Here is a 12,960-nt window from a genome sequence, read left to right as displayed (position 1 = left end):
ATAATATTAGTATGGAAATCTATATATATATATATATATATATATATATATATATATATATACACGCATATATAAAAATACATTATATATATAAATATATAAAATAAAAATCAAGAATAATCGAAAGTGATTACAAGTTTATTTGCATTTATAGCATAAGACGATGATTTTCTCGCACCCGAAATCAATGCTTATTTTTTAATAGCTATTTACATGTATATGCGTATATATATTTAATCATAGAATATCAATGTGGTACAGTATTATTATTGGTATTGTTACGTAAATACGAGGAAATAGGTCACTCTTAATTAATGCAATACAAAATTTTCATACTTTTAATGACAAAATTTTGTAATTTAGGCTTTTATATAAATAGAAATACTCTATTCATTAATTTAAAAGGAAAAACAAAATAAGCATATTATTAAATGGAGATTGTTAAAAAGAGGTCGATTTTTTGTCCACAAAAAGATGTAAGCAAAAGGAAAGCGGTTGTTATAGAGTTTAATCTTCTGAATATGATAATATTAATAAAAAATTCGAAGTCGGTAGGCAATACCTTGAAAATATTGAGCATTAATATGATATACTTAAACAAATTTCAATATTTTTGCTTACTTTTCAAGGTGTTTCCCAAATGCCATGAACTTTTTAATAATTTTATCATTCAGGAGATTAAAAATTTACCCTTTTTTGGTGATGGATAAAAAAGGTTCGTTTTATCGAAAAGAATGTAAGTAAAAGAAATAGTGTTGTTGTAGATTGTGACTTCCTGCATATGATAAAAGTATTAAAAAGTTTGTGCCACTGCTTAAACATTGAAATCGCTTATCTTCGCTCTGAAATCGCTCTCTGACCATTAGGTGATCCAAACAATATAACACGGATTTAATTTTTTAAAAGCTTATCTTCGCTTTTAGCATAGCAGATTGAACTTCCTGCTGATCGCTGAAGACATAGCTTATCGCTTAATGACTTCACTCATTTGCATGTCAAACTTACACAAGATAGCATACTAGAGTTAAACGTATTTATTTTTAATTATTAGAAAAAGTCGTAAATATCGCTTTATCACATGTTGCCTGGTAGACATTAATAGAAATAGTGTGCATTGATATAATAGAATATTGTGGTAAATATATTAACATCAATTAAGCTTTTGACAATCGAGCTATGGTTTGTCCGATCATTATCTGGCTGATAAGCGAACTTGTTTTCAAATAGATGATTGTGGTTTTTCAGTACGGATTGTTTGAATTGACTGATACAATTGCACACAGCGAAACATTATGGCAACTGGTAATTGTGCAAATAAACGCGACTGTATGTGTAAAGTGATAATACGGATTTTCTATGTAGCGATAACGTTACTTACGATTCTCGGTTTCATCAAATTTAATTGAAATATGCTTTAATCGCAAGATAATTTTAGGTACGAATTATCTCTTAATCTGAAGATAATAGAATATATATACAGAGAGCCAGGAATGAGTACAATGTATACATTCCTTAATGAAGTTCAGTGCTTCTGCGGGCGGAATATAATTCGCAACTGGAAATTAACTGCCGCATCGAAATAAATTACAAGTATTTTTACTATTTAATCTTTGGTGCTCAAAGCTCTTCGAAGTTTCTTGCGATGAAGATTTTAATTAATGCACGGTATGCTAATTATTCAAGTGAGCTCTGTAACAATTAGCATTCGTCGAAAACGACTTTGTCGCGTTTCCACTGCCATTAACAGAATCTCTTTGTCAGCCACTAAACCGCCATTTCGTTGACACGTATCGCGATGTAAAAATGTGAACCAGACAGTAACTTTATCGTACATAAGTGCCGCTACGGGAAAGTGTCGGCGCTCTTTATGGCCCTCGCCAAAGAACTTGGAATATCTTCGCGGAGAATGGGCCATTCCTGATGAGAATTACAGTCCTCTCTCGCTGTCTGCGACGACCATTCGTTCAGCACTGCAGTTGAGAAAGTCATTGTTCTAACGTGAATTTTCGTCAATTAATCGTCGCACCGGTTCCATGCGTCGTCCCTCGCACATATCCTATTCATTCAAATTAAATCGAGACGAGATAGAATTCCATTTGGCGTACAGCCGAATGCGCTCTGTTTCCGCCGGCTAGATATCGCTGTTGCGTGCTACAGCGTCTACCACGCTTGCTTTCCGTTATTAACGGAGTTATTTTTACCATAGCTTATATATACAATCTCCGAGGAAGTCACTTACGTATAGAAGTCGTTGAACTTCAATACTCGGTAATCCTTATCGCGAATGTGAGACACGTGGAAGATCCTCGGCGCCGCGTTTTCACTGTACCGAACGACGAATAACGACGATAGGGTATTCAAGAGTGGTACCGTAACTATTTGCGTTATCGAAGCGATACGCCTCCAGGCGACGATACCTCGCCTTGTAAGATTCCTCACGAATTCACGCTGTTCACCAATATATGGTGCACAGAATCGATCGTTCGCGGTCATTACTCGCGCGCATGCTGCGAATGGGAAGTGATCCGAGACTAGGCCAGAGGCAGGGATGAAAGGCCGATGGGGCAACAAGGGTGAACGTATGGCGTTTTGAAAGTTTCAACAGAGCTAGCAGCGTGCAATACGTATAGTAGCGTTGACCATGCTTCCACGAAATTGTAATTGCTAATCGACGCCTCGGTCGTTATTTCCCGCAACCAAATTGAATTCGACCGCATATGAAATTGATCCATAATATGAGCCTCAATCTCTCCTTCTTCAGTATTTTTGAACCATTAATAGCAGAAAATAGATTAATAATTGATCGTTATAATTTTGTGGTATTTACTAATTCATTAACCGCTAATTAGGAATACCGCAATTAATTTAGGATTCATCCTGGGGGTTTCTCCAATGGCGGAAAAGCGAACGTATTTCTTTCGAGAGTTTTGGTAACGTTGCACGTTGCATATTTACGAGTATGGTCTTTTAAAGCTCGACGCTATTGCGATGCGACACGCTCTAATCGTAACACGTACCGAAACAAAAATGCATATTCATTCGTTTATTATCATTCACTTTCTACGTACTGCAGCGACTTTTTAGTTACATTTCATGTAAGCCGAATGATTGAATTGATTTTGAAAAATGATTTTTAGTGAAAATGTCTGTAGTTACCTATTAACTTACTCGCTAGAGTACTATCGGCTTTTACATCGCACCGTTACAACATCATTATTCTAACGATAATACGTGCTATGGCGCGATCGTTTCCTGAACGGTGTAATTTAGAACGACCATATAACGCGCTTTGGGCGTTAGCCCACAATTCCGAGAGCGTTTCAGACTGTGTAGCGAATGAAATTTGTTTCGATTGGCGAGCATCGATTTCGTGCTCACAAACTATTCCTTTGACGTGTGCATTTTCCCTTAGATTTCATCGTCGCTCCTTCGAGAGCTCTCTCTCTCTCTCTCTCTCTCTCTCTCTCTCTCTCTCTCCAGCATGTCCACGCCGAAAGTAAATGCAGTTCGCGTATGGAGGGGTCGAGTGCGGTCACGACATCATGGTATAGGTACTTGAGTGGAAACTAAACTAGGTTCGATCGCGAAACACGAAACAACGGCGTGCATACTCGGCACCAGGGATTCGCGCGATCGAAGGTATCATTGCAGGTTCCAAATCATCACACCTCATCCAAATCATCGAATCATTCGTTGCGCGATGCTGATAAATGCGTTTCATTTTTAGGGCAAGTTTTATTTAAATTTATTAGACATTACTCTTACCGTGATTTAAAACATTCGAAATTTATATAGGTATATTCCCTCTTCTCTAAACGAGATAGGATAAAATGTATATTCCCTCTTCTCGTGCGACGCCGTTAGGCTTGTAATTTACTTTCTGATTATACCACTGACCCTAAAATGAGCGCCGGTCTATTCCGGCGTTCCGTGGTCCAGCGAAGCTCTTCTGTGTGTTATATTACCGGATGACAAGCGTGATTACCTTCGTCTAACAATGTCGTAGTTTGTTCGTTGGAAGAGCCGCGGTCTCAATTCCACAGACTTAAAATTTCATGGTGAAGAACGCCATACGGACGCGGACGTTACGTTTAAGCCGTACTTCGTACAGTAGTGTATCGTTTGTTTGCACGCGTATCTCTACAATACTCGTACTCCTGTGATATAACGAATAATTGATGATCGGCCTCTTGTTTGTCTCGTATAAGTAGAGCTTAGTTATTCTATTAAGCTCGTGGCGTGGCCGATCGGCGCGTGATACAGCTTACCATTCACCACGTTTACGTGGAAACCAGGGACGCAGCTTGGATACGAACATGTAACTTGATTACATTCGGTACATACAAATCTCAACAATAATTTATCCTGCGAATCATCAACGCCAGACTTCGGTTTGTGCAGATATCAATGGTATTTTGGAGCAAATGCTAGAGGGGATTGTATTAAACACGAGGACGTGAAATATGCAATTTACCTTTAATTGAACAATTTCCATGGGTGTAATTTTATACTGAATTTACCACAATTGTTATATATACAATATATATATACACACACACACACACACACACACGTATGCATATACTGAAATGTTACAATATGTATACCATTCGCATAACTTTCCGAATATTCTGAAAAATAAAATAAAATATACATAAAATATACTTTTACATCTTTTTTATTTTAACAATATAATTATAATAATTTTGACTTTTTAAAAATAAAATAACTATAAAAGTATATACGGCTTGATATATTGTTTGAGAAACCTACAATTTTTTATTATTAAAAAGTTTCTCTTTTGTTTTTATTACAGTTTTACATATTTTAGGCATTTTATTAATTAATTTTTCAAGCGTACTTAATGATGATATTTCTCTCCAGGCACTTTGGAGACACTGCCAGAGCTGTGAGTTAATCCGTGGACTCACTTTTCTGATCCGTCTATCATCCGCGGAAGTTTTTTTGATGAAAAACTTGTAAGTTTTCCAGACAACATATCAAACTATGACAGGTACTTTTTTATTATTTTCTACTTAAAAAAGATCAATTAAATTATGTTGTCAAAATAAAAAGTTTACGTAAGAATGTTTTATTTCATTTTAAAGATGTTTAAGAACTTATAAACGTATATGTGTGTATATGTGTTATATGTACATATATTGCATATATTACGTTTGTATTACATTTTTTATTAACCATAATTTCTGTTTATCAATCAAAATCTCCTTACTTAAACTCCTCATATTTTTACTTGATTTTCCACTTATCATGATTTCTGCATGAAGAATCTTTAACCCTTTGAGCAGTGAGTTTACGCAGTGCTATCCGATTTGAAGTGAGTTTTTTGCAAATTAAAATCATTGATTTTTAAAATCAGGTTATAAGTAGGTTCATTTATCAGGTTCCGCTGTTTTAAATATTATTTTTATTAAATATAAATTAGTAAAAATTTAATTTTTATAAATTAGTAAAAATTAACGGCATTAGTACTTTGGCACAAAATTCAAAACATATATGTATATATTCGTATCACAGTCGGTTTGCTCAAAGATTTAAATGAATACATACATATATGACTATAAATAGATTCATACACACATATATTCCAATTCAAAATCAAGTGGATTTACTAAGGATTAAGATACGACCATTATTTCACAAAGCTTGGTAAAGGACGTTCGTATATCGATGTTAATCCCTAGTAGAAGACAATAGCGCGAAAACTTTAGCAGTTTCACGCTCGATCTACAAGAAGTTGTTGCCCATTCAATAGTCGACTTTATCGTCGAAAGTACCTTGAAAGAGAGCCTTAGAGCAACCACTCTTTATATGGTTAACACGTAGTATCGAAAGATGAACATTTTATATGGGAGCAAGAATCAGTTAGAAATACATCAAACAGCAAATAGGATTCATTGGAAAACGTTTGAGAGTAGAGGTCCTTATGTCCATAATAGCTTATCTAATGTTTGATTGTATTGATTACTTATATGTACCTGCAGATAAAAGTGAAGAGAGAGAGAGAGAGAGAGAGAGAGAGAGAGAGAGAGAGAGAGAGAGAGAGAGAGAGAGAGCAGTATTTCACATATATATATTATTCTTTATATTGATAGACAGTTCATAAATAAACAATTTTTTAGATAATGGAAGGAAATGAACTGTAAAAACTAATATTTATAGAAATAAATTTTTCTGAAGAAACGACATATTTGTACCTTATATGAAAAAATTTTATAATTCTATTAAAGAATAAAATTTACATTATATTAGGATCGCAGTGTTGAAATTTTGAAAATTTATGATATAGTTTTAAATAATACATTATATTTAAAAGTATGACATATGTAACATTAAAAGGAAATAAAATTATAGAAATTACATATTCTAATTAAATTTGACAGTTATTATAGACATATTATTAACAGTTATATTTTTGGATTGCTTATATTGAACTAAAATAAAATAAAATCGGTTTTGTTTTATTCAATGTAAAGAATCCAGAAATGTAATTGTTGAATAATAGCGCATGAATTACCGCGCAGTTATTACTCTTAATTGCTCGTTATTTGAATATTAATCTGTTGTTAAATCTCGAGAGTCCATGTTTATCCTGTATTGATACGTATTTATTCATAATGTAAGAAATTATTAAAATTCTTAAAAGATGTAGATTATATTTTTAAATTTTGTTATATTTTATTCTAATTTTAACACAGAACTTGTACTTTAACATAGAACTTTAAGCAGATTATTTACAGTTACTTAGGAATTTTACTGCGATAATAATAGAAATAAAAAAACTAGAAGTGTTTTTATCGGAATATTGCGCGCTATTAAAATTCGCACGACAATCCACAAAAACCATCGTATCGATTTTCTGATTCCACTTGTGCACAACTGTTACCGGCTTTACGCTCACTTTATGCGCGTTGCGAGCCTTTTCCACATCAGATTACCTCCACACCGTCTGGCAATATACACATCTCATGTGTATTTCAACGAGGAAATACCTCGTTTCCTCGGAGTTCTTCCTGTGAGGAGAAGACAGATTTATTAAAAGGAAGAAGGAGAGATTATTTTAAGCCCTCTTTTCTTAAGAGACTTAACAAAATTTGTACGCTATCATTAGTAAGAAAATCAGAGAGTATCGTTTAGACAGAAATTAGTGGTTGGAGTAAAGTAATAGTCTACTTAAATAATTTTCGCTATAATCTCTGTTAATCCATTCTGTCTACTAAAACTTGTTGCAGAAATAGCTTCTATATTAATAGGTTTAATTCATGAAAGTAGTTCGTTGAGTAATAATACTTGTGTGCTACGAAATGTTCGGCATCTGCGACGGTCTTAATAACGGTAAATCTCGGATAACGCTGGTTTGCGCGATATAAAGTATCGCCGTGATACTTGTCTCGCGATAACGAATCGCTATCGCTGGCAAAAAGCGTCGGCTCGCGATGCGGGAAACCATTGGGGAAGCTTTATACTTCCAATATTATCTCGCCCGCAATTTCTCACTGGAAGTCGGCCTGGCCCATGCCCGTAATGTTCCTCGGGCTTAATTCTTCGGCGGACTTATGATCTTTCGACCTACATTCAGAGGAGGCGGAACGATATACCATTATCTAGCTAGCGAATTTCACATTACGCCGCGATCATTACAAAGACGAGAGCCATCCTTCTTCCATGGAAACTTTACGAAGCAATCTTGTTTATTTACCTTAACCCGGCCCTCCATCTGTAAATTACTTTCAAACTCCGCACACTCTCCCGTGACAGTCACTTCCTTCGACCAGGTGCTCCTGACACGAGAAAGCTTCGAGTCAATCGTTCGAAAGCTAGTCTTCTGTAACTTCTCTTTCTGTCGTGAAGAAAGTTACGAAATGGACACCGATCTCTTAAGTTTTACCCTTTTGTCTATTTTGTTACACATGAAGGTCTCTCAGAGAAGCAAAACATGCATACAATATATACAGTCCGGGAATCATGTTTCATGTCCGGGAATTCATTCACCCTCAAATTCCCTTTTCTTACAACTGTCTTCGAGTGATACGGGCTCTCTTCTGAGAGTTCTCATGAAATGTCATAAAGCGCACAAACTTCTGCGTCACGATCCAGCTGTCGTCAGACGCGTCTCGGCGACAGAGCGCGTCTTAACTAAAAATAGCGAGAGACACGCGTGGGAGGCTACCGACGTACTAAATTAGAATGCTCGCATTTCCTTAATGAGCGGGAACGTACGGACCGCCGGAATCTGGTCGTGCATTCCCTTATGTGCGAGCGGAACGGCGTATACTAAGAAGGAAGAGGACGTATAATAGACGCGACGATGACAAGGAGACGACGCCAATTCCTGGCGACATTTACACGACGGATATGGGACTGCTCGTGAGATAAAAAAGGAGAGAGGGAGAATTTCTCGTTCATTCCTGCATGACGAATGATCTGTCAGGTGGTCGCCGTCTAGTGCAACAGACGTGGAAACTCGCAGAAAATACGCGAGTCGCTTATTCTGTGTGTTACCCTTTGAAAGCGTGCCAAAATGTGCTTGCCGCGCAAGGGCTATGAATGACCGCGAAATCTGGTGTTAAAAGCATGTGAATACTCCCGCTCATCTTTAATCGTGGCTACGATCTTGCAGTATAGGTATATCACGATTGCATCATTTACATATAAAGTACAATCGCACGATCTACTTTTATGGGAATTTTAGCTTTAGAAAGAAAAATCTGATAATGAACAATCTGATAATGCTGATAAATTATTTTTGTTATTGTGCGATAGTTTTTATTAGTTTAATATTGAATATTTGAGTATTATAGATATATATATAAGATTGTCTGATTTATTCTGTCCACATTGATATCTTGAAAATCAAAGAAAATTATGAAAAAGATTCATTAATGGGATTATTTTCAGTTTGAAGCAAAATAGAAAATCCTATAGATGCTCTTCCATACTGCATTTTAAGGGGAAAAAGAGAGAGAAAATTTATTTAATCGAATTTCTTTACAAAACTATGATTAATCGATAGAGCTCCATTCAGTTCTTTTATAGTTTCCGTGGACGGATTGATCGAATAGGAATCGATACTCTCCAGAGACGATTTCAAAAATTCGTTGTGATCATAATATCAAAAATACAGCTTTAATATCATAGGTCAATGGATTCTTTTAAAATCTATCGATTGGTTTTATTTTTATAGAGGGATTCCATTAAAAGAATTTGATCTCCCTTTCTTCTCTGAAATACGGTTTTGTTCGCGCTAAAAATCATCTCAAAGTAATTCTCTCTATTGAGGCTTTTATATAATTTTTCATCTATTTCTGGTAGTTTCCGAGACATCGGTCATAGATAGATTGAATCGAATATCCCGTATAAGACTTTAACAATAGGTAACGTCATTACTTAATAAATATATTAGTAATTTGATAAATATATTATGCATTGCATAGTCTCCATTACATAAAAATAACGTAGGTATGTTATAACGGAAATATTTTTCTCATGCGTTTTGGTATCTTCCAACATTACGCGCCAAGAGATTATTCGTCGCATAATATAATTTTCCCGCACGGTCAGCAGCATCACGTTGTTCTCGTGTGTCGATAGATAACGTCACTTCTTCCTCATCGAAGCAGCTTATTGAATCTGCAATCGTGTGTATGACAGGGACCTATTGATGTTTCGCGTCTGGCTTGGATGTCAGAGATATGGATAAACGAACGAAGCTGGAACATCCTGATTCACGCTGGTTAATCGATCGTTACAACGAAGAGATGTGATATTGTTAGGCTCGTTCTCTCGTTATATCTCACGGACGTTTTTTACTGCATCAATTTCACGGTACAACCGTACGTGAGAATCGAGAATTGTCGTTTTAACATTTCCACGACTATTTTTGAGACATGGTTTAGTGTATGCATTAATGAAACTAATTGTGGCGAATCACGATTCGGCGAGAGAAATTTCGATTTCCGTGATCATTATAGCTATACGGATAGAGAGCATCGGATTACCGTTTTAATACGCTAAAATGATATCTTTTTCCACATGTCGTATTATGAATTACCTACAGAAGCCCGTATTGTACGCTTCGATAATGAAAAAAAAATATAAGAGAATTAACATTTACTATTTATTAATTTATTAAATGTTATTTAAATAAATGATTGAATTGAGAAGTAAAATAAACAACTAAATAGTAGAATAGTAAAATAAAAATTTAAGTTTTTTGGATTACATGGATTTCAAGTTAAATGTTTTTTTACGGCGATTTGAAAAGGAATTTTTCTATTTTGCACTCAAAGGCGCGCGCTTTTCGAAATGTCAACTCTAAGTTACCACATTCCGCGTATGTTCAGAAGAGAGTATATCTTGCTACCTTCCAATAAGTCTATGAGCGACGTCAGTCGTTCGCCAGTTGGCCACTTACTTCCGCATCGCAGGTCAAAGTCGTCTTTGAGAATTTTGTTGAAAAACGTTCAAACATTATGCTTTCCTTTTTATGTGAAAACACAACATCGTTCTTAGGTTAATACGAATTTTACAAGCACATACACACACAAATAAGATATATTATGTTTCAACTGCAAAAATATTTCGCTTTTTGTGAAAATTTGATTTTTTAGAGACATAGCTGAGAATCTTGTTTCAATATATTCTGATTTAATTTTTCGAAAAACTAGACAGTATGAAAAAGATCGTGAAGTAATTTATAACTTTAGAATTTTGAAAAATGTACGCAATAAATGTACAAATTATGATTTTATTATGTCTTACAAGTATAATTTAAATAAGTTCATTGCCGTTACATATATTGATGCTTATAATTCCATAATTATGATTACTGCAATAATTTTTATTTTATCTTATATATATTTTTTACATGCGCTAAAAAACCTAAGAAGAATTAATATAGTAACGTATAAAAAGACTGATATAAAATATGCTTTTATGTACATAAGTATTAATCAATTTTTAAAGAACTAATATGTAAGAATAATATAAATACTTTGTTATATTAATCAAAATTATATCATATAATTTGAATAAATTTATTATTATTCTGCTTTATTGTATAATACTATTTTTAGTTAAGATATATTTTTGATAAAACTAAAAATTACGAAACACATAAGCATTTCAGTTGTTTATAAAATATAATCTATAACAGCATTTTTGTCACATTTGGTTACTAAAAAGTTTCGTAATTTAAAAGCAGTGAAAAGAATTCCAGTGAATTAGCTGACGTTTAATTTATTTCTAGCCGAATATCGACTCTGCGAAAATTACTTTTGACTTTAATTAAGTTTCAAAGCGATGGAACTCGTTCTTAATCAACCTAAAATGTGTCAGTTCTATGATGTGAGAAAGAGAGAGAAGGATGATAGAGAGAGAGGCAGGGGGGGGGGGCAGGAAGAGAAATCACTTTGCAAATTCTTCGAAATATTTAGAAATATTTATACATATACATAATACTACTATTTTATTTTAAACGTAAAAGAATGAAGTGAGAGAGAGAGAGAGAGAGAGAGAGAGAGAGAGAGAGAGAGAGAGAAAGAGAGAACAAAAATTTCAATTACTTTGAATCAAGTAAGTACTTTAAATCAAGATCATTTATGTTTAACGCAAAGTTTTATTGCGCTTCATTAATTAGTTATTTCATAAATAAATAAAAATTAATAATTGAAATAAACTTCAATTCAACATTTTCATTTACAGAATAAGGAGGTGAATCGTAATAAAATTTTGCATAAACATAAATGATCTTGATTCAAAGTACTTACGCAAAAAATTGAAATTTTTGTTCTCTCTTTCTCTCTCTTTCTCTCTCTCTCTCTCTTCATTTTTAAATAAAAAAAAATATTCTGCGATTCCGTGTTAATATCAGATTTCTCATTTATGATCTCAAGAGGATACTCTATAAAGTAAAGGAATTTTGTATAACCATAAAGTATTGGATCTAAGATTTCAATCCTTTCAATACACTCATTAGAAGAATGTCTTATATGTACTGATATGCATACGTACTGTAAATGACAAACTTCTTCTAACAAATAAGCGTGCCGCTAATATTTTGTATTTTCTCTTATTTCAAAAGGCTATTTGAGTTATTATAATAGAATTTTCTATAGAGGAATTTTTTATTATAGCTCATGTATCCTCATTTTTATAGATAAATATATGTTAGAAATACATATATGAAAATATATATATGATGTTATTTATTTAACTGTTTCAAGTATGTATACATAGTTTTATTTTATATATTTATTTTTATATGAAAAGTATAAATATTATTACATTTCTAATTTTAAAATTTTGCAGGGATTATGCTGCCAATACAATCTTAATTGTTTATAAAAATATGATTAAAATTATTTATTTAAAAACATTTCGAACTACGGATAAATAAAAAATGTAGACTTTTAATATATTAAAATTCTGAAAGGTAAACAAATGAAGTAATTATTTATTTAAATAACTATTGAATTACAAACAAATAAAATCGAAGACCTTTAATTAATATTTTAAATTTCTGGAAAGTGAATAAACAGTAAAATTTTATTTTTTAATTAATTTAAGGCGAACTTTACTTTAGTAGAATTTTAATCGAGTTTAATTTAATACTATATGGAAATAGAGCGAGAGAGAGAGAAGAGGGGGAAGAATAATTTTATTGGAATATCTAAAAATTTAGTTAGATCCAGAGCTAAAATAGTTTTGTAGAACCATCAAAATAATTATGTAGGAAATTTAAACATGATAAACAATGTTGCAAAAAATTTGACATTTTAGCAACTTATCATAAGCATTCTATAATACATAATTATTTGATTTAATATATATAGAATTATTTTTATTATATCTGTATTTAGTTAAATTTTAAATACGGCAAAATTGTTTTTTCCACGTATAGAAGTAACGTCATTTATAGACTATTAAATTGTTAATAAG

General features: G+C 33.2%; 1 long non-coding RNA gene across 1 annotated transcript in view; it reads left to right on the top strand.

Annotated features, from left to right (window-relative positions):
- Window positions 1-12,960, top strand: part of LOC147908771 (uncharacterized) — a 98,519-nt gene that overhangs the window by 41,959 nt on the left and 43,600 nt on the right. The window lies entirely within an intron of this gene.

This window comes from Acromyrmex echinatior, chromosome 8 (assembly GCF_024713525.1).
Source record: "Acromyrmex echinatior isolate Ae372 chromosome 8, ASM2471352v2, whole genome shotgun sequence".
Lineage (NCBI taxonomy): Eukaryota > Metazoa > Arthropoda > Insecta > Hymenoptera > Formicidae > Acromyrmex > Acromyrmex echinatior.
Note: the sequence above shows the minus strand (reverse complement) of the source record. Positions and strands in the feature narration are given on the sequence as shown.